Source organism: Astyanax mexicanus, chromosome 17, assembly GCF_023375975.1.
Source record: "Astyanax mexicanus isolate ESR-SI-001 chromosome 17, AstMex3_surface, whole genome shotgun sequence".
Taxonomy (NCBI): domain Eukaryota; kingdom Metazoa; phylum Chordata; class Actinopteri; order Characiformes; family Acestrorhamphidae; genus Astyanax; species Astyanax mexicanus.
In genome coordinates this window covers 14,968,978-14,990,347 of record NC_064424.1, presented here as the reverse complement: position 1 = coordinate 14,990,347, position 21,370 = coordinate 14,968,978, and the positions used below count along the sequence as shown (strand labels likewise).

Sequence of the window (21,370 nt, the reverse complement as noted above, 5' to 3'; positions counted from 1 at the left end):
TGTTTTTTTGGGCATTATTTGAGGTCTGAAAGCTCTGCAACTTTTTTTTATTTCAGCCATTTCTCATTTTCTGCAAATAAATGCTCTACATGACAATCATTTTATTTGAAATTTGGGAGAAATGTTGTCTGTAGTTTATAGAATAAAACAACAATGTTCATTTTACTCAAACATAAAGCTATAAATAGCAAAATCAGAGAAACTGATTAAGAAACTGAAGTGGTCTCTTAATTTTTTTTTCAGAGCTGGTTGTTTTTAAGATGTTCAGACCCTGTTTTCTAGTCATTATATTTGGGCATTTTTTTAAATAATCCTTAACAGCATACATTAGAAAAAGTCAAAAGGTTGAACTTATCAGACCTTATCTGATCTCAAGCCCATCTTAATTCTAACTGGTATGATAATACGGTCTGTCGAACAAGGACAGCGTGTTCCCACTGCATTTATTTAATGCTGTTAGTAGTACGTGAAATTCATTCTCAGACACTCTGGTTTAATCAAAGTCAGAACATCAACCACAGCCTTTTTGCTACAAAGATTTTTTTGTTCTCATTTATTATTTAGTATGTTGCTTGGTTACCTGTTGCTTAAAAAATGTTAGTGCTTTTTTATTTAAAGGCATTTAGCTGCACAGCAATAATACTGCAATAATACTGTTGCTTTTACTGGGGCAGTGCTGCTTTAGTGATTAGAGCATCAGGTTAATAATGGCAGGGTTTTGGGTTTGATACCCAGGTTTAATAAGCCAGAAGGCAGAGGCTAAATTGAATCAGTCCAGTAGAAATGGTAATTTGCTACTTTGGAACATTATTTAGGAGGAGATTGGAAGACAGAGAGACGAAGAGAATTTGGAGATTCTTGGACTGGAGTTTGGGCGGCTTCTGCTTGTGGTAGAAGGGGTGGTGGAGGACTTTTAAAGGTGTCCTTCCGCTAAAATCCACTTTCTTTGTCTTTGTGAAATACAATAGGTCTCTCTGAGTTGTATATGGATGCTGCATATAAAACTCTTCCTCAACCTCTATTGTCTGCAGTAACTAGTAAAAAAAAAAAAAAAAATTCAGAAAACGAGTCGATCAAGAAAAGCACCTGTGTCTACGTCAACCTGTGAATTAGTATTCATGGCCTCGCCCACCTTGGCTCGCCACCGCCCACAGGGCGTCACTGTCTCATCAGATAGGAGCTAACAAGTACAGAACAAGTTAATTTCTGTTTTATTTGTGCAAAAAACACAATTCAGAGCTTAGGAAAAATTATTAGAATTTGTCTATGGAACACCACCAGCGAAGAACAATTGAGATAGGTAGGTGTGTAAATGTAGAGGATTTATACACCACAGGTGGATTAATACTTTCTGGACATGTACTACCCACCTCTGAGTGTAAGAAACTATAGGTTTACATAGGATCTCCAGTGGATTTCACATTTTACCGAGACTCTAAGACTAGGTCAGTGGCTGAACTGCACTTAGCAGGACATTACACATGTTGTAAAGTAACATATGACATTGCAAAACCTGTTATTAGTGTAGAAATGTGTTTTATTTTAAAACGTTTCTAACTGTTGTCTGTCTCACTGCGTCCTGGTGTCGCAGTGCTGTTAGCCAATCAGAGTCGATATGTCTGCATTTATGAATATTCATGAGCAAGAGCCAAAATCCTATCGTTCTTTCCCGTCCACTCCTCCACTAGACTAAAGCAGCATTATACCGGATCACCGGAGAGCACTTTTTTTCATCAAAAACAGCTCACATAGCATTCATTTCTTCTAGAGACCCCAACTAGACATTTTAAACAATCTTAAAACATGGGAACAAGATAGAGATTATATTTATAGGATGTTAAATCACTGTAAGAGGGAGGGGCTTCAGGTTCATGTTGCTTCTCCCGATATTTCCGTTGTTATTCCATAACACCAATACTTATGGTTATATGTGTATAATTATTTTTCCAGTGTTTTTTTTTTTTTTCTTAGACTTCATGGAATTTAGCTACACAGCAATAATCCTGCGTCCTGTTTCTGTCCTCTGGTCCAGAGAAGCCTTTAATGACTTTAGTGCGTTTTGAGGAAATGACCGAACTCGAGGAAGAGGTGAATTTAGTTACAGCTGCAGTCTTGATCAGTTTCAACTACTCTGCTTTTTGAAGTTGTGAAATTGTGCTGCATTCAGAGGTTGTTATCACATGAATGGAAATGAAAAAGAACATACCGCACCTGCTCCACACATTCCTTGATTAATACGAGAGCGACATTTGGTTAACGTCTCCCCTCTGATTGCTGTGAACTCAACTGCATTACCTGATGCTAGCGTAAATCACAACCTACTGGTATTCTGAAGGTACTGTCCGTGTAGATACAGTAGATTCAGGATGCTGATGGAAAAGTGCAAGAGTTAAGTCTTCGATGGTGTTTTGATCTTCTTATCTGCTTTGGATCTGCTTTGATCTCTGTACTGCAGCGGCTCCAGCCTTGGCAACATGCGAGTACTGGCAGTACTGTTTAATACCATCAGTTACGACATTAATATGGACTGTTGTAAAGATATTTCTAATAATAAACAGCGAGCTGGGAGCAGACTAAGTGTATCTATGAGATACTGCATCTCATTCACTTCACTCAACTCAGTCCTAGTGCTTTGTTTCTCATTCACTAAACTGTATCTCCAGTGAAGGCTGGATCACTACCTTCATTCTCCCCTTTTCTCTCTTTGGTATTGTGTTGTATGCTCTCTAAGCCTAGCTGAAAAAAAAGGTTGAAGGTTGCAGAGAATATTGCCCTGTTAAACCAGTATCAGAAGAGTTCTTTCTTGCAGGGTCATTCTTTTGTGCTGTTAATCCATATAAAGCCACTTTCTACACTCCCCTGTTGACAAATACACTGATAAAATGGAAATCTCACTAAGTGAAAGTTTATTTATGTGAAACATATCAATCTATATAATCAGATCTTTCTAGAAGCTGATGATTTGCACTGTGTTCTCTGGAATGCTTTAGAATCAGTTAGATAGATACTCCAATAAAAAGCTGAAGAAACTCTTCATTAATGCCAGGTTAAGCCACACACATCACATATAAAACCATATTCCACAGTTCCCTATTGAGAAATACACTGATACAATGAAAATCCCACTAAGTGAAAGTTTTACTATGTGAAACTTATCAATCTATATAATCAGATCTTTCTACAAGTTGCTGATTTGATTTCTGTTTTGATTTGGGGTTGTATTTTTATATAGAGATGATATGTGAATTTAAAGGGGAAATATTATACCTGTTTTCACACAAGTTAGAAAGGGTCTATCAGCTTTCCAAAATATGTTCATTAAGTTTTTAGCACAAAATCACTCTCACATAACGAGATCTCAACAGCTCTCTTCTTGCCACTTTTGGTCCCTTTCAGAATGAGCCATTTAAGGGCTCTATCACTGTTATGCAAGTAAGCTGTTGCTGGCCACACCATGGTTATGCTAAGCATTTATCATGCATTAGTGTTAGATAGTGCTAGAAGCACCAAACTCATTATTTGACTTGCTACAGAACCGTAGGTACAGATGCCTCTGTCAGACGAAGTCTACTGACTAATCCTGCTGTGTACTGTCCAAAGCAGTCTGTCTTTTTTGACTTTCCATTGCCTAGAGAAATAGCGTTCGTGCTATTTATGCACTGTAGTCCTAAAACCAGTAGACAAAAATGTTGATCTTCAACTGTGGGTGGGGCTCTGGTGATTACCAGGGTGCCAGGGTGGTTCTTTGCAAGGTTACTTATTCTGATGGCAACTTTGAGTGTTTATAGAGTCTGTAGAGATGCAAGTAAAATGAGATTTGCGTAATATGGTCCCCTGCAAAATGTTCTAATTTGATTTTCTACTAAGCTACTGGTTTATTTACAATGCATGCAGGCAATGAATGCAATGTATACAGGCTTTGCAATGCAATGTTTACAGAAAGCCTCCTCTGTACAGCCAGTCTGCTTGGCTGGTGTAAGGAAAAGCTGTGCCATATGCACATTAGTGTAAAAGAAACATTAGTGCTAAACAACAGATGTGCATAAAAGCTGTTCTGCATAAAGGAAAATAGTATCAGTGGGGCAACAGTTGTTCTTTATGGCCACTGTGGTGAACACCAAAAGACCAACAGGCTGATTCAGTTACCTTTTGCTTTCTTGTGTGGCATTTGATCTTCATTACTACTTAAACTGTGTAAAATTAGCTTCAGGTGCAGAATATCAGCTGCAGATGATTAGAACATGTTTAGAGAGGATTTTGGAGGAGCCTCTTTAATTTAAACAACAGCAATTTAAGCTGTTTTGTCTTAGAACTGTGGCTTCAGTGTGACTTTAGTGTTCAGTGTTCTGACGAGTTGTAGATCTGTCCGAAATTGCAGTGCAAAATTAGCACTGTATTATAGTAATAATATATAAAAACAGTGTATCCTATTGCACGTGGAATGCCCATAATATATTATATTGTTTTATTATATTGGTTTGAAGATTTGCTCACTTCTCGTGAGGAAAACCAAGGTTCATTTTGTTTGTGCAATGCAATCTGCATAAAACTAGTGGTATTTTCTTACCAGTGATGGTATAGTAATCAGATTACTTATTACTGATTACTCTTTTAAAAGGTAACTTTAAAAAGGGTACTTTATTGATGACTTGATTTTAAAAGTAACTAAGTTACTTTATTATTTACATTTAACACCCACCCACCCTGCTGCCTCAACATAACAGTTTTGCCTAATACTCACTTTACTGGAAGCTTCACTCCACCTTTGAGACTTGTTCTATAATGGTACCTGTCCACTGGCACTTTTCTGCAGTGCATGGTGTCGTGCCGGATCTCTCGATTCACCGTGTGTGGGCGTGTCCATGATGTTTTTGAATTCAAATGAAGCAACAGGAGTAAACAATCATAAGTTTAAAATTTGACATTTTTAGTAAACCTCACTGTAATCTATTATCTATAGAATCCATATTTTGCCATTTTCTGCTGCTCTTCTCTGTTTGAAATGCGGCTGTTTGATGTGTGTGTAAGGCTTGTCTGTGTGTGGCGTCGCAGCCTTCTCTTTCCTGATTGGCTGGACGCAGTGCGGCAGTCGAATTCATTTGAATAAAGTTGAGCTCTGCTAAACTTTTTTTACCAGAGGGTGGGGCTGCATTCAATGCAACCCAGCATGCACCATGGCATGTCGTGCTTTCTCCATTTAAATGAATATGATGAATCCAGGCCTAGGTACCAGTGGACATGTACTATATGTACCGTAAGTGTGCTGCTGTAACTCCAAATGTTTTTTCCTGTTTGACATTGTGTTTTGGAAGCTAGGTAGAACTTTGTTGAAGCACAGAGTGAGCAACCAACCTTGATATTGTCTTTTTTAGCTGATACAAAATCAAAAAAAGTGTCTGTATTTGTGTATGTGTGTGTATGTGTGAGGTGAAAAGAGAGAGAGGGGCCCTCATTGTGTGAGTGTGTGTTTCGCCCGAGTGCATTAGCTTGTTAGCTTGTTAGCTCCCTAGCCTTTTGTTATTTTGGCGTTGTTGTCGCCAACAGTTCCAGCAATAACGCGACGGCTATCCATCCATCCATCCATCCATCCATCCATCCAGCTATAATATCTTTTTACTAAGAATTTTTTTTTTTAAAGTAACACACAGTGAGATACATAAGTAGCTTTATGGTCAGATTGGAGTAACCCATTACTGACATCACTGTTTTTACACCCCAAGTTTTATTAGTCTCTCTAGAAACTTCTGGTTACTTTGTTTGGTGTGTTTGTTTGTTTTTATAAACTTCCCACAGCTCTCTCCCACAGCTTTGCTCTTTAAGTAGCAGTAGGTTTTCTACTGCTGGTGGCATCTGACAACTGATGGACACTTAAGCACTGTTAATTATCTGGGCATGCATGTAATTTATAGTTCCTTTAAGAAGATCCTTCCTGTCTTGCTTCATTGTCATGTCTGATGCAGTTTCGTTTTACCTCTTTAGAACATCTGTAACTAACGGTTCTTTCTATCTTAGCAACCTGGACACTGTCCGTACGTGTTGGCATGTTTGACATTTTTTCTTACCCATAAGGCTGGGCTGAGCTTACTGTTGCTGGTAAATCCAAGATTAAAACGAAGACCAGAACACGCAAATCTCTCTCTCTCTCTCTCTCTCTCTCTCTCTCTCTCTCTTTTTCTCGTTTGTTTCTTAGATTCATCTCTCTTTCCGCGTTTGACTTCCAGCACTGTGTGTAGCTGTTCTTAAAAATCATTTTAATTAAATAATAGGTTTATGCTTCTATGTTACAGTGTTAATAAACATATTTCTGGTCATATTTTGCTCATCCAAACAGCCCGAAAACAGCCAGTTTATGGGGCGGATAGGGTCGGGCTCAGGCTCATAATGATGGTTTATGGTTCGGGTTGGGTCGCAACAATTGACTGTTGTCTAGGTTCATTTCAGTCAGTGGTGCACCTGTGTTTCTGCTGCCAAAATAAAAACACACCAGACATTTACCTGAAGACACTTCACTTCTAGACCAGTGTAGATTAGTGTAAAATAGACTGTTGGGGGGTTTAAGGTAGTGTCGATAGCAGTAAAGAGCATTGAGTGTAATTTTGGTTTGATTAACACTTAAATTTGCTTTATAAATCCTTATGTGTTCCGCCTGGATGACTTCAATATTAATTCACTGTACAATGTAGGAGATGAAGAAAATAAAGCATGGGAAGTACAGGATCTAGCTCAGTGGGAAACTTGCTACATTAGCCAGCATGCTAACCTGTCACGCCGACACACTCCCACACGTGACAACACAAGCAGCCTCATACACACCCACCACAGACTCACTTGAGGCGACGCTAACTTGAGGGACTGGTTGGCTGCCAGTGTGAAGCAGGGTAACACTAACAGTGCTGATTGAATATTTGCTAATCTGCTGTACTGAGGAACTATAGAGTGTTCCAGTTTTTTTTTTTTCCAGAAATGATGCATTGGGGTGAGTGGATTAATCATTAAACCTGCACTGATTAGTGATGTGAAGACCTGTGCAGCATTTGTGTGTGCTGGTAAATCGCTGATGTTAGCGAGCGCAGGCTGCTGTTCTTTATCTTCCTCTGTAAAAGTAGCAGTGCGTGTTCCTGCTGGGAAAAGTTGTGTTGCTGCCTCTGCCAATTTACATTGTTCTCAGTGCTGATCCGCGGCACCCAATCTTCTGACGCCTTCGCGAGAGGCATTTCTTATTTGTCTGAGCCAGAAATCTAATCCCTCTCCACTTCTTTCACCCTTTCTTTTATTTTCTCTATCCTACTGTGCTTCTTTCTGAAGCGAATACAAAAGCCACAACAGCTCAGTCTTAACACAAGAACACATCTAATTTCATGTGTCTGCTTTGCTTTAAAGGAATCCTCTGCTTAAATATATATATATATATATATATATATATATATATATATATATATAGTGTATATATAGTTCTTTGTATGTGTGTGGTGTCTGTGCATTTGTGTGTGTGTGTGGGTGTCTGCGTCTGTGTCTGTGCATTTGTGTAGATTGAGTTAAATGTGAACACAGCAAGACACCAGCCACTAATGGATTCTCACCATGGGAGCTAATTAATAAGGACAGTGAAGCAAGAGCCGGATTTGATCAAGAAATCGCTGTGTGACGAGCCACGTTGGTGTGTTGCATTCTCATGGTATCAGACTCAGCCCCGTTCACATGCATGTACTGTATATATGTATGTGTGTGTGTAAATATACAGGGGTTGGACAATGAAACTAAAACACCTGGTTTTAGACCACAATCATTTATTGTCTCGACGGTCAGTTCTGGTGGAAACAAGAGAGTTGAGGTGCACATTAAATTCTGCCGTGATTTGGAAAGTCGTGGTTTTATGTTTTTTGGATACAATCCGGGTTAGCACTCGAACATCCCTTTCAGACAGCTTCCTCTTGCGTCCACAGTTAATCCTGTTGGATGTGGTTGGTCCTTCTTGGTGGTATGCTGATGTTACCCTGGATACCTTGGCTCTTGATAGATCACAAAGACTTGCTGTCTTGGTCACAGATGCGCCAACAAGACGTGCACCAACAATTTATCCTCTTTTGAACTCTGGTATGTCACCCATAATGTTGTGAGACAGGAAGTTGCCAGCCGAGTTGAGATGACCGAGGCCACCAATGATAAACGCGACCTCCTTCATTAAACATATACCCCTGGCCCACTGGGTCTAGGAGAAGTTTTTCGGCCATGTCCAGCCCGTATAGACCACTGAAGTCGTGCGTCATTCTGAAGTCATCGTATGTCTTCCGTGTCTAAGCGTTTTTTCCCTATGAGAAAAATGAATGGGCTTTTCAAAAACTGGCCTCTGTCACATTTTGTGGTAAATAAATATGTTTAGAACCCTGTTTTAAGTTTTATTCTGTGTACATTTTACTCCTGAACATCACTGGGTCCTCTGAACTACGAGATCATTTAAGAGTCGTAATGAGAAAAATGCTGGCTTTGAGCTAATGCTACAGCGCAGCTGCAGAGATCGGCAAGGGACTCTTAAGATGTTTGGTGTTTCTGGCTCAATGTTTTAGTACATTAAGCCACATTAAGATGTGTCCTTATAATAGGTTTCTGTAAAAAAATAAAACAGCTTACTGGTTCTACAGTTAGCTGGGTTAGCTCTGTGGTTCTGGAGTAACACTGTCCTGCTAGTTTTCCTGCTGTATCACTCAGCTCTCCTCAGTGAGGGCAGACAGATAGTTAGTTGATTAGTTAGTTGTTAGTTGTTTGTTAGGGTCAGGTGTGCTGTAATAAACTAATGGCCGTAACTAAATAATAAACCCTGCAGGGAAGCACTGCTCCTGAACAGTAAAAGCTCACTTTCTCTTATTATCTTATCTTAACATCATCCTACTGATAGTTTTCAGCTCTTTAAATACTTTAATGATCCTCTGTCAAGAAGAAGAAGAATAATCCAAAAGGTGATCTGGCTGGAGTTCGCTGGTGTTGCACCGAAAAGAGTCCCCCTGCAGATCTCTGTAGCTGCGCTGTAACATTAGCATAAAGCTAGCATTTTTTCTCATTATGACTCCTAAATGAACTTGCAATTCAGATGATCCAGTGATGTTTAGGAGGAAAATGTACGCAGAATAAAACGTACAGGGTTCTGAACATATCTATTTAACACAGAATGTGACAGAGGTCAGTTTTTAAAAAAAGAAAACCCCCATTCATTTTTTTTCACTGACCTGAACCTCTCTTAGACACAGAACCCCAAATATGGGCATAAACAAAATGGCACCAAGAGAAACAACAAAGTGACGACCTGACTTCAGTGGTCTATTAGCATCACAGGTCGAAACCAGACTCCAACTATGGACAAAAAGACGTGAGGACGACCCACCCTCCCATTGACTTCAGTAATCCCCCCGTCTGAAGCCCTCCCTCCCTCTAGGCTCAGAAGCACCATGGGTCCAGTGGAAGACACTCAAACGCCTGAGAACAGGAACAAGATTAGGGTGATCAAAAGCTGCCAAGTTGGACAAATCACCTGTGAATGTGGAGAGAACCACACAATTCAGCACTGCCTGATCTGCCCCTACTACACAATCAGAGCAGCTTAAAAGATATCACTTTGTTCAATAAAAATGCAAAAGATTGTGTAAAGAAATAACGGGAAACTGTCATACAACCCACAAGCTTTAAGACACGAAAAGAAGAGAAGAAGATTCATTCACGGGTCATCCAGCCTAGTCAGAGCAGGCGACGACACCGAAGTTAGAACACAACCCACCGTCACCCCGCGCGCTGCCGTCTTCATCATCGCTGTTGGCATCTGAAGCCTCCCCGTTCCTTCCCCTCCTGTCTCCCTATAGTCTGCCGAGACTCTGGCTGCTGTTGCTCATACATAGTTCATGTCATTGTCAAAGTTGAGCAGTCGTGTGATTAGAAAAGAAGAAGGAGAAAAGAAAAAAGCGTGTTCATTAAAATGCCAGTGTGGCAGTGTTTGCCATTCAGACTCTTTCAACAACTCTTCGTGTTCACAGTGTACTGTCAGACCACTGCAGAACAGAGCTGGCAGACAGTACCAGACTCATTATCCACGCTGTAGACTCCAGCTTCATTAAAACAAGCTCCAGAATATTAGTTTAGAAATGTGCCTCGCTAAGAGAAGGTTTGTATTTAGCTTACAGTTTACAGGAACTCTGTAGACTGCGACCGCTAATAATTGTGCAAAGTCTTAATTATCCGTCTGTCTGTTTCAGAACACAACAGGAATGCATGCTCCTGCGATCAGTGTCAACACAAAGGTTTACATTAATGAGGCTGCAGCTGACCTGTCCAGGCTCTGCCCACAGATCTGATCTTTTCTTAGCCATTATGTGCGTTAGAATATGTTTTATAGATAGCCGATTTATAGAAAAGTCATGCAAACTACATGAAATTATGCTTGAATCAGAATCAGTTCCTAAAATTCTGTTTTTTTTTTGTGTTTAAAAAGTTATACTATCAAGACCCTGCTATTAAAATGAAATGTGTAATAATCAGTATTAATAAGTAGGCAGGTTGGAAACAAATTTATTTGTCTTTTTCACCAGTGTGATTGTTTGCATGCAGACAAAATAAAGGAAAAAAAAAATAGAAATTGGTGCACTGGGTAGCGTAGTCACCTCATAGCAAGATGTCCTGGGTTCAGTTCCTGGCTGGGGTGACCTGGTTCTTTCTGTGTGGAGTTTACATGTTCTCCCTTTACAGATGGTAAATGTGAAATTTTAAATTAGCAACCAAAATGTATAACTTAACCAAAATACCAAAAAATAGTACAATATTGCTACGTTCACACTACAACTTCATTAATTGTTTACATTTTATTAATATTTTCTCCCCAATTTCCATAGCCAATTACCCAACCCACTCATTAGGACTCCCCTATCACTAGTAATGCCCCAAAACCAGGAGGATGAAGGAAAAGAATGGAAAAGGGATGAAGGGAAAGAGCTCCATCTACCCACCCAGAGAGAGCAAAGCCAATTGTGCTCTCTCAGGGCTCCGGTAGCCGATGGCAAGCTACATGAACAGGATTCGAACCAGCAATCTCCTGATCATAGTGGCAGTGCTTAGCCCACTGGACCACTCAGAGCCTGTCTCATTAATCAATTCTGATTTCTTGCTCAAATAAGGTTTGTCCGTTTACAGTGTTGAGTTTACATTAATTTAGAACAAAATTCACAGTTCCTAAAATGAACTACTTCAGCTTTAATTAGGTTTTTTCCATTAATAAATAAAGGTTGCTATTCTTTTTCAATATACCCATCCACCACCAGTCCAAAATTGCTGCTGTAATCCAAAATAAATGTTATATAACACATTGATTTTTGTGCTTTTATAATTTAAGCTTTTAAACTCTGACTGTAACTCCAGAATCAACTCACCAACCAGTTAGCTTACAGCAGCAGTAAGGCTAGATTAGTCTTTACTGTAGAGAAACTGAAATAAACTGGTAACTTTTTATTGTTTATTTATTTATTTAAAAAAAAATAATCAAAATACTGTGTATCATTCTACTTTCAGCACCAAACAAAAATCCAGGCTAAGTGGAGGGTTACAATTTTTTGTAATTAAGTTTTTTGTTGAAAATTTTGTAGAAAACAGATGTAGCAAACAGAGTGTAACACAAAAAACTTACAATGTTTTCTTATCTCTTTTAAATCCCATCCCACCCCACCCACATCCATCCCACCCCACCCACATCCATCCCACCCACATCCATCCCACCCCACCCACATCCATCCCACCCACATCCATCCCACCCCACCCACATCCATCCCACCCCACCCACATCCATCCCACCCACATCCATCCCACCCCACCCACATCCATCCCACCCACATCAATCCCACCCACATCCATCCCACCCACATCAATCCCACCCACATCCATCCCACCCCACCCACATCCATCCCACCCACATCAATCCCACCCACATCAATCCCACCCACATCCATCCCACCCCACCCACATCCATCCCACCCCACCCACATCTAACCCACTACATCCAGTTTACCTTACCCATTACTATCCCTTCCCACCCAACCACCACACATTTAGCACAATATATACATGAAACAAAGTCTAATAATAGAAAGTAATCATGATAAAATAATAATTTTCACATCTTTAATGTGAAAATCTAGCCATATTCTCATTATATCTGGACTACAATTTTTTTTAATTTGTGTTTTTAGTCTTTTAGCTTAATTCCCTCCAGAGATGTTTTTGCTTCACTGTAAAATCTGTACACTGTCATCCAATCCAGCAGCTTTACAGATGAGAGATAAAACCGTTTTAACTTTCAATGAAAGTCAATGTAAAAAGAGTTTATTTCAGGTCATTTTGTAGAATTTCTATTGGTCAAGAAATGTTGATACAGTGTAAGAAACAGTTAGTTAAAGCTATCGAGTAAATGTCAAAAATGGAGATACTTGTTTTTCATTGGACAGCGATGATATACAATCACTACAGATTTATTACTACACTTAATGAAGACTCTGCACTGGTTGAACATGCTAAGCACTGTAGTGTGGTAGTAAACACTGCATGTATATCTAAAAGCTGTGATTTTCTGGGCCACCAGTGTGTGGAACTTAATGATGGCAGTGTTGCTTTGGGTGCAGCGTGCCACTTGAATGTGTGAGCATTTTTAAGTGTGTGTGTGTGTGTGTGTGTATGCAAATGAATCAGTGAGCTTCTCTAAAATATTACAGTAAGTTAACACTTATTTCTGGCCTTGCCAGTGACAGCTAAGGGTTGCCATAGGTTACCGTGCTCGGTTGCCAGTTGTAGTGAATAAGTTGTCGTTGCTGATTGGTGGCCTTTAGAACCTTCTGTTCTTTTCATTAATTACTCATCGTTTAGTTCTGTTCTGCATACTGTCATTTTTTTTTCCTCACATACGTTCACGGCCATTATTTGCTCACAAAGTTTGCTGATTGTTCATTCAAGCCTTCAGTACCTTTGACTATCACTTTAGCTCAACATGCAGATGATTCAGATCATATTAACCCGGTTATTTGCAGAACTGTAGGTGAAACTGAGATGAGATTCTAAGTAAAGCTGGCATTTTAAAGAGACGTCCATGAAAGTGGGGATTTAATGCATTAAGAACTTCAGCTCAGTTAGACGTCCCCTCAAGACACGAGCCTCATTGAGCAATGGGATTTTTTTAGGTAGTAATGTAGGTAGTATTTAAAAGGAGTTTATAATTAGGTACATTTTTGTAAATGGTTTAATAAAGAAAATGTTTTTTTTTGTTTTATCTACAAAAGGTTTTGAACAATTTAACCATTCAAATCTGTTTTAACGTAGAAGCTATGCCTTTGCTTTAAAAAAAACTCGTAATAATTACAGTAATACTCCACACAGACCGTGAGCAGAAGCCATTTTAAAAAGCTTTGATTGGTTAAAACCGCTGTCAGTCAGATAGGAGTCCTATAGCAACTGAAAAACCCAGACTAATGCTTTAAATTAGTTGCTGTTTTTTATTTTTATTTTAGTTCATTTATAAAATAAGTCCATACACTTACATTAACTATAATATATATTTCCTGATTAAAAAATATGTAAATTTTTACATGCACTGACCTGTATTGTCACCCCTTCTCTGAAGGCTTAGAAGGGCCTGACTGCACACCACTGTTAAAAACTGATTATAGTGATAGTACTTTAGTCCACTGGACCACTTGGAGCCCATATTCTGTGTTTTTGAGTGTGTTGTTTTGTTCATTTATGAAATACTTTCAAATACTGACTCATCAGATCAGAGATTACATGAATATAGTACATAAAACACATATAAAACATATTCACAGGCGTAGTTTACTTAAAAGTACTTGCTGAGTTACTACTTGTTTTGCAGAAACAAGGCAAAAAAAAAAGGTGGATCAATATGTTTGGATCCTACTTTGCCCACAACTGCTGTTTTTCATGCTTTCGTCTACAGAGTCTACACAGCCTTCTGAAAATCTATCACGATCCACAGCCTTATATAAGAGACGTGTTTACCATGTTCTTTTAGAGCTACAGTACAGTATTAACAGCCTTTACTGATCTGGCACTTTTATTGAATGGTGTATAAAGTTAATTTAAACATTCAATATTCTGCCTTTATCTTTCAGGTTAGTTTGATGAGTCTTGAATACTCAGCTGTCAGTAATGTCATGTCTGATATTTTAAGATGTCTAGAGGCATGTGTTTTCAAAATCTTCAAAAGATTTGCCCCCAGACAAGACATGCTTTTGACTACTTGTCTATAAAGACTCCTTAACACAGCAAGCAGATTCATGGATTTAATGTTCAGCTGTATGTTTAAAAAAGCTAATAATAATAAATGATTGGTGCTGTAACTGAATGACACTTTCTGTAATTGATTTGAATAGACTTTTTCTAGATTTGCGTATTAGAGATATGTGTGCTGACTCTCTTTTAGACCTTTTAGACAAATTTTACCTCATGTTGATAATGTATTCCAGTGTTACTGCATTTAATATTTAATATATAATTTTATATTTACTTAAGGTAGTATTTTGGAAAAGAAGCTTTTGCTTCAGAATGAACGCCCACCTTTATTATATCCACTATTTTTTTCCATCATCATTAGCCACACGCAGAGGGAAAAAGATGTAAATGATTATAATTTGCCATTTTTGTGAAGAAGAATTAATAAAACTAATGATTTTATTTTTAATCTAACACATCAATCAATCAATCATTTATTTATACTCGATAATACATTGAGGGTAACCCTCGTTTTCAAATCAGGTGAAAGGGAATGAAAATAAAAATGAATGAAAAAAATAAATAAAAAAAACAAGCAAACAATAATGATAATAATTCAGAATAAAAAAGATATGCAGACAAGATAAAAATAGAGGACACTAAAATAACACCAAATTTATAAAAAAAAAGGTAATTGATGGAACTAAAATAAATAATAATAAAAGGACAAAATAAATTAAATAAAAAGGTAAAAAAGCCAAAAGTAAAATCAGTAATAAAACAAATAAAGAGATGGAATGAAATAAATAAATACAAAGGCTAAAATCTATGAAATGAAATTAGATAAATAAAAAAAGACAAAATAAAAAATAAATAAAAGGGTAAAAGAAAAAAATCCACTAAAACTGTTATAGGCTGTCTGAAGGTAAGAGATGGTTAGAGATTAATAGTTTAAAATGATTTAGTGACACCAGTGAGCTGAGTTTTAGAGTTTTCCTTAGTGAATTCCACCTACTCCTAATACCTCAAACAAACTAACTACTTCTAACCTCATTTTCTCCTCTATCCTTCTATTGCCCTTGCCCTCCTTTAGGCCCTATCAAAAAATGTTTTTGTAAGTTGCTTTGGATAAAAGTGTCCGCTAAATGTAATGTAAAGTAAATGTAAAGTAAAATATTATTATTAAAACTACTGAAGTGTGTAAAACAATTCAGGAACATTCATATCAATTCCAATACCTACAAAGTTGGAACGTAAAATAGAAAAATATTAAAGCACATTCAGCGTAAAATGTGCATGGTTTAAAATGGTATTCAGAAAATGTAAAGATCTGTAAAACAGAAAATGATCAGCAAAAAAAACCCCAAAAAAGTCCACAGTAAAGAGGGCATCTGATTGGGTGGTGGAGTAGACAAACTATGAACTACAGCAATGTTAATGTGCAACATTTTCAACGTCATTAGGAGAGGGGTAACAGCACTCACTCCTGTTGCAAGTGGTGTGCATAAATAATTTAGCTGGGTTTCAATGTGGGGAAAAAAATAACATTAAAAAAAGAAAGAAGCAAAAAAAAAAAAAGCCAGACTTGGGTAAGTGGAGCAGATCATAAAGATGAAATATAATGCTACAAATGCTGCTAATCCAGCCTCAACTGCAAAGAAAAGACAGATAAATAATATTTAATAGTGCTGGCCTACTGTGTTCCACTCTACTGGACATGACATGGCGAGTTCCAAGTTATAAAAGTTTTTTAGGAACTTTTTAGGAATAACTTAAACTTGCATTTCCTTGCTTGTAGTTATCGATTAATAAGCAGTTGTCATTGCAGAGTTATATGAAAAATCAATGGGTTCATTGGGTTATTAAATCAAGAAACTTAAGCTGAGAAAGGTTTTGACTCCTACAAATGAAAAATGATCTAAAGCGTACCTCAAAAATCTCCCGCAAACAACTTCACAGTTCCCTGACTTCTGAGCACCACGGAAAATTTTCTGTGGGTAGATATTAAACATGAAGTGCAGCAGCACAGCGCAAAAAAATATCTCTGAAGTGTGCTGCAAAGAAGAGTGGGTGAAAATTCCCAAAACAAGTACAGAAACACCCCCAGCCGTCTGCAAAAAGAGTTTGAAAGATGTGGTATCTGATAGTGATATCTGGATGTAATGCACTAGTTCAGCATCCAAATGTCCTAGTGTACATGCCACTGTTACTTTTTTATTCTGTATTCTGTATATTAAGTCATTTTGCATCTTCAGAGAATGTTATTTCTTTTATATAGTTTGCTCCAGGAGCTGCATTTACTTACCTATCTTTAAAATCAAATAAAACAAAAGTCTGAACACTATTTTTTAATCCATTTTACACATGTGAAGTCAGCTACCACCTCTTTTTGAACAGCATTGCAGAGTAGCATCACAGCACGCTCTGAGGAAAGCGCAGTGACTCGGTTCTGATACATCAGCTCACAGACGCCTTGTGCTCCGGACATCACCCATTGGGGATGAGAGAGCAAGGTCCGGCATCTGATGGCAAGCTACGTGAACAGGATTCAAACCGGCAATCACCCGATTATTGTGGTCAGGACACCTCTAATCACATGTTTATCACAATTTATCAGAATCTATAAACAAATCACTATAACCCACATTACTGACCCGCTGTAAAATCCAGAGAGGCTGGGGAGGAAACAGGCTGGATGAGGAGCTCCAGTAACAGAATATGATTTTTGAGTGTATTTTGAGTGTGCTGGTGTAGCTGGTCTGTCAGTACATCCAGGGTGGTGTTGGATCAGTATAATTAAAGCTCATATTGATAGAGTAGTGTGTAGAACAGCCAACACGCCACTATCACTGGTCTCAGCTACACTGGTAAAACGTGTTACTGCGTTTAAAGCTGGTTCTGGGTAATTCCGCGCTGTTTGGTCAGAGAGGGCAGTAGTTGGATCAGCTGGGTGTAAATATGCTTTAAACGGCCGGAGTTCGCTGTTGTTGCACCGAAACAGAATCCCCTCCCGATCGAAAAGGAAAAGCAGACATGCGCAGACTCTGTGTGACGTCAGCGTTTTCAAAAACCTCAGTTTTTTCCATGACGGAAAACGCTGTTTTCGTGTGGACGGAAGGCCAAAATGGAGACAAAACCCTCTTTTTTTCAAAAATACTCGGGTTTGTGTGGACGGGGCATTAATCGAATGGGTTTTAATGGGCGAGCAGCTCCATCCAAGCCTTAAATCACAAACGCAATGCAGGCAAGCAGTTATGATACTTGTGTAGTATAGTGTATGTGCATTAGCATTTGCTCAGCCATGTGTTTTCACTAGTGTGTTGATGAGGAGTAAACGACAGCTCTGGGGATAGATTAGAGGAGATGCTTCTTATGTGTTTAAAAAAATGCAGCTTTTCGTGAAGGAGATTAGTTCAGAGATTAATTACTGTTTAGTTTGGAAAAGTGCAGCCAGCTTTTGGGCCTCTTTAGCTGCTTTTTTCTGCCAGCTTGGCAGTTCCAATCAGACTGCACGTTACAATGATTACATTTTAAAGTTTACTGGGCTTCATCTTTTTTTTTTTTTTTTACCAAGATGGAGGTATCAGCAAAATACATGACTACAAATCACTGCAAATAAGTACAATTTAGGATCTATCAGACTAGGGAGCAGAAGTTTTCTGTAGGTTTTGGTATCTGTGAGAGCTGATACGATTGGGTCGGTGCCTTTTGTTAACCACTAGGGTGCTCAGCTCCATCACTCTCGCTGCACTGTGAGGTGGAAGTTTTCACCATATTTCATCATATCAGCTTTTGAAACCATAGCCCAATAATGGTCCTGTCAAAGCTCGCAGGTTAAGGACGCCTGTATGAAAGCTCTCTCTCTCTCCCTCTCCCTCGGCTGCCTCTACCTTTCTGATCATTTTCTCTGTGTGAATCGCGGACGGAATTGTCCTTTTACAGAAATGAAAGGACAAATGGAGACGTTGAACCACCTGGATTCGTATTCATTCATTTGCTCAAAAGATGGGGGAGTCTTGAGGACACAAACTTTGTAGAGGTTGCTTTCAGTTCAGTTCTGCGTTTGTTTTAATGTCAAGAATGAATTACAATTAAAGGTGTGATGAGACACTTACCACACAAGACAAGATGAAAAAATATATATATGAGTGAAAATATTTTATTTGGAGGAAAACCCACAAAATGTTTAACTGCATCTGAATTATATAGGTAAAATATTTTGTAAGTAATTATCTTATAATGGATGTCATGTTGTTTTGTTTTTTTACCATAAGCCCAACCACTTTCACTCCTGTATGATCTCACATGAGGTTCTTCAGACCATAGAATTGTCAGAATCCCCCCAGTGATGGTTCTGTATTCAACTAGCAAACACATGAGGGTTCTATACAGACCTGGCAACCTTTGAGTGAATCTAAGTATTCAGTTTACTTCCTTATACGTATCTGAATCATGCTTAGTCTTAGTGTTGTCTCAAATTGTCTAGATTATCAAATATCTAGAAATTCTCCATAGGAAAGAGATCAGGAGATGATGGTGGCCACACCATGCTTTCTTCTTTTTTCATTCTCCCCTATAGCAACCAATTTTTATGTGATGGTACATAACAATAATGTAATTTTAAAAAGCTTGACTCCTTTTTTTATTCCATTTTTTATTCCATCAGCCACTTTTAAGGGACATAACATCTTACTATCTAATGTTCCATGTCAATTAATCACCCGATACCTCCTTACTGATGCTAATATTTTTTTTTTTAAGTTTTAAGTACAACTGCAGGACATCTGCAGCTTTAAAAACATGTTTACTGTTAAAGCTTTTGTATATAGCTGCTTTTGATGCATTTAATTTGTCTGATGGACACTTTTCTTAGCAAGCCTTTATCTGAGAGAATTGGACTGTGCTCTTAATCACTTATTTCTTTTCACAGTTTGATGACCTCTTAAAGTTTTGTTCAGTTTAAGTTTTCTTCATGTTTTTTGCAGGAAAACAATTTCCTGCTTTTCATCTTCAGAAAAGTATTTCTTTCTGCTAGTTTTTGCACAAATGCATGTTATTGTAGGTCAATACTTCCAGTGGTGCTGTTTGAAGTTTTGTAAACCGTGTAGAGATTTCTATATTCCTGCATGTATATATTTATTTCCAATTTTATGTCATTTTCTCCCCAATTTGGAAGGCCAATATCCCAACCCGCTCTATGACTCTTCCTATCAAAAGTAATGCCATAAATTAGGCAGGTAAAGGCCAGCACATGCCTCCTCCTATACCTGTGAACCAGTCGCTGCCTTATTTCTTACTGCTGCTGATCCTGCATCATTTTGCAGCCGGCAGTTTGGAGGAAAGCGCAGCGACTCAGCTCTGATACATCAGCTAAAACATGCCTGTGCTGACCAACATCAGCTTGGGAGTGGTGAGGGGAGAAAGTACAATCTACCACCCCAGAGAGAGCATGACAAATTACACTCTCAGACTCTTCTCGGCTTCTGATGGCAGACAGCATGACCTAGGGTTTGAACTGGCTTTCCTCATGTCATAGTGACAGTGTATTATGTCGCTGGACCCCTTCAGAGCCATTTCTGCACAAATTTAACCTAAAACTTTGATTGATTTAACCTAAAAGTTGATAAGAAAAAAATAATTACACAAATGACACAATAATTTTAGACTTAATCATTAGTTTCTTAAGGAAAATTATGCTATTTTACATATTTTGATTGACAAAAGTATGTGAATCTATTTAAGAATTGAAATTAGTCAGAAATCAGGTGTTTTTACTCAGTCAGATGTGAATAACAATCAGGTGTGAGTGGGTGGAGTCCTGTTTTATTTGAGGAGAATCTTTCCCTGTTCCTTTTTCATATTTTGCATATAGAGGCATCCAGGCGAAACACTTTGTTCTTCAGAACTGTCTCTGTGGTCTTCCATTTCCTTACTATGTTCCTCACAGTGGAAACTGACAGGTTAAATCTCTGAGACAACTTTTTGTATCCTTCCCCTGAACAACTATGTTGAACAATCTTTGTTTTTAGATCATTTGAGAGTTGTTTTGATGAGCCCATGATGCCTCTCTTCAGAGGAGATTCAAACAGGAGAACAACTTGCAATTGGCCACCTTAAATACCTTTTCTCATGATTGGATACACCTGGCTATGAAGTTCAAAGCTCAGTGAGGTTACCAAACCAATTTTGTGCTTCAGTAAGTCAGTAAAAAGTAGATAGGAGTATTCAAATCAATAAAATGATAAGGGTGCCCATACTTTTGCACCAAATTTTGGTTTAATGCATATTGCACATTTTCTGTACAGTAAACCTCATTTCAATCCTGAAATATTACTGTTTCCATCAGTTATTAGATATATCAAACTGAAATGGCTGTTGCAAACACCCAAATATTTAGAACTAAAAATGATTAAGATTAATAGGGCTGCCCAAACTTTTTCACATGACTGTATATATGTTTTATGTCATATTTGAATGACAAATTGAATTGGCTCTTTATTTTATGCTCAAATTTCCATTCTTAAATTTGCAGTGTTAATTTCTATTCTTAAAATGTGCGACTAATATTAGTTTTTTATTTTGAGCGATCGAGAGCTGTACTTTATATTAAGAGGGTGTTTTTTAGTTTGTGTGCTAGTGTGTCTATGAGCTTACAGCAGTGTAGTGTGTGTGTGTGTGTGTGTGTGCAGTGAGCCGTGGCTTTACTGTACAGGTGTGACAGCGCTAATGAATGTACTAATGGTGCTTGTTGCTCTCGATGCTTATCTGTCCCTTTCCCCCGTCCGCGCCGCTCTTTCGCGATTGTTTACAGTCCAGTAGCGTTGGCCGGGCGGGCGCTCCAATAACGCGTGTGCAGCCGTTTCGCTGTCACCTGGTGAGCGGGAGTAGCGGTGACAGCGGCGGGCATTTATTTAATGTGTCGATGGCGGCAGCAAAAAGAGGTAATTGAGAATTGATTTGACCATAATGACTTTTCATATGTTCCCTGCAGAATGCTGATGCCGACTGATTAAGCCGTGAGACGGCAATTTGCCACTTAATGGGGTCTGCCCTTGTCCTTTGCGCAAGACAAACCACCCATGGATAATGTGAGGGGATAAAAGAACAGCGTTCTAAAGACTCG

At 38.4% G+C, this 21,370-nt stretch overlaps 1 protein-coding gene across 3 annotated transcripts in view; it reads left to right on the top strand.

Moving 5' to 3' along the window:
- The window catches only part of tenm2b (teneurin transmembrane protein 2b), a 386,378-nt gene that overhangs the window by 131,424 nt on the left and 233,584 nt on the right, over positions 1-21,370 (top strand). The gene's annotated exons all lie outside the window — the stretch shown is intronic.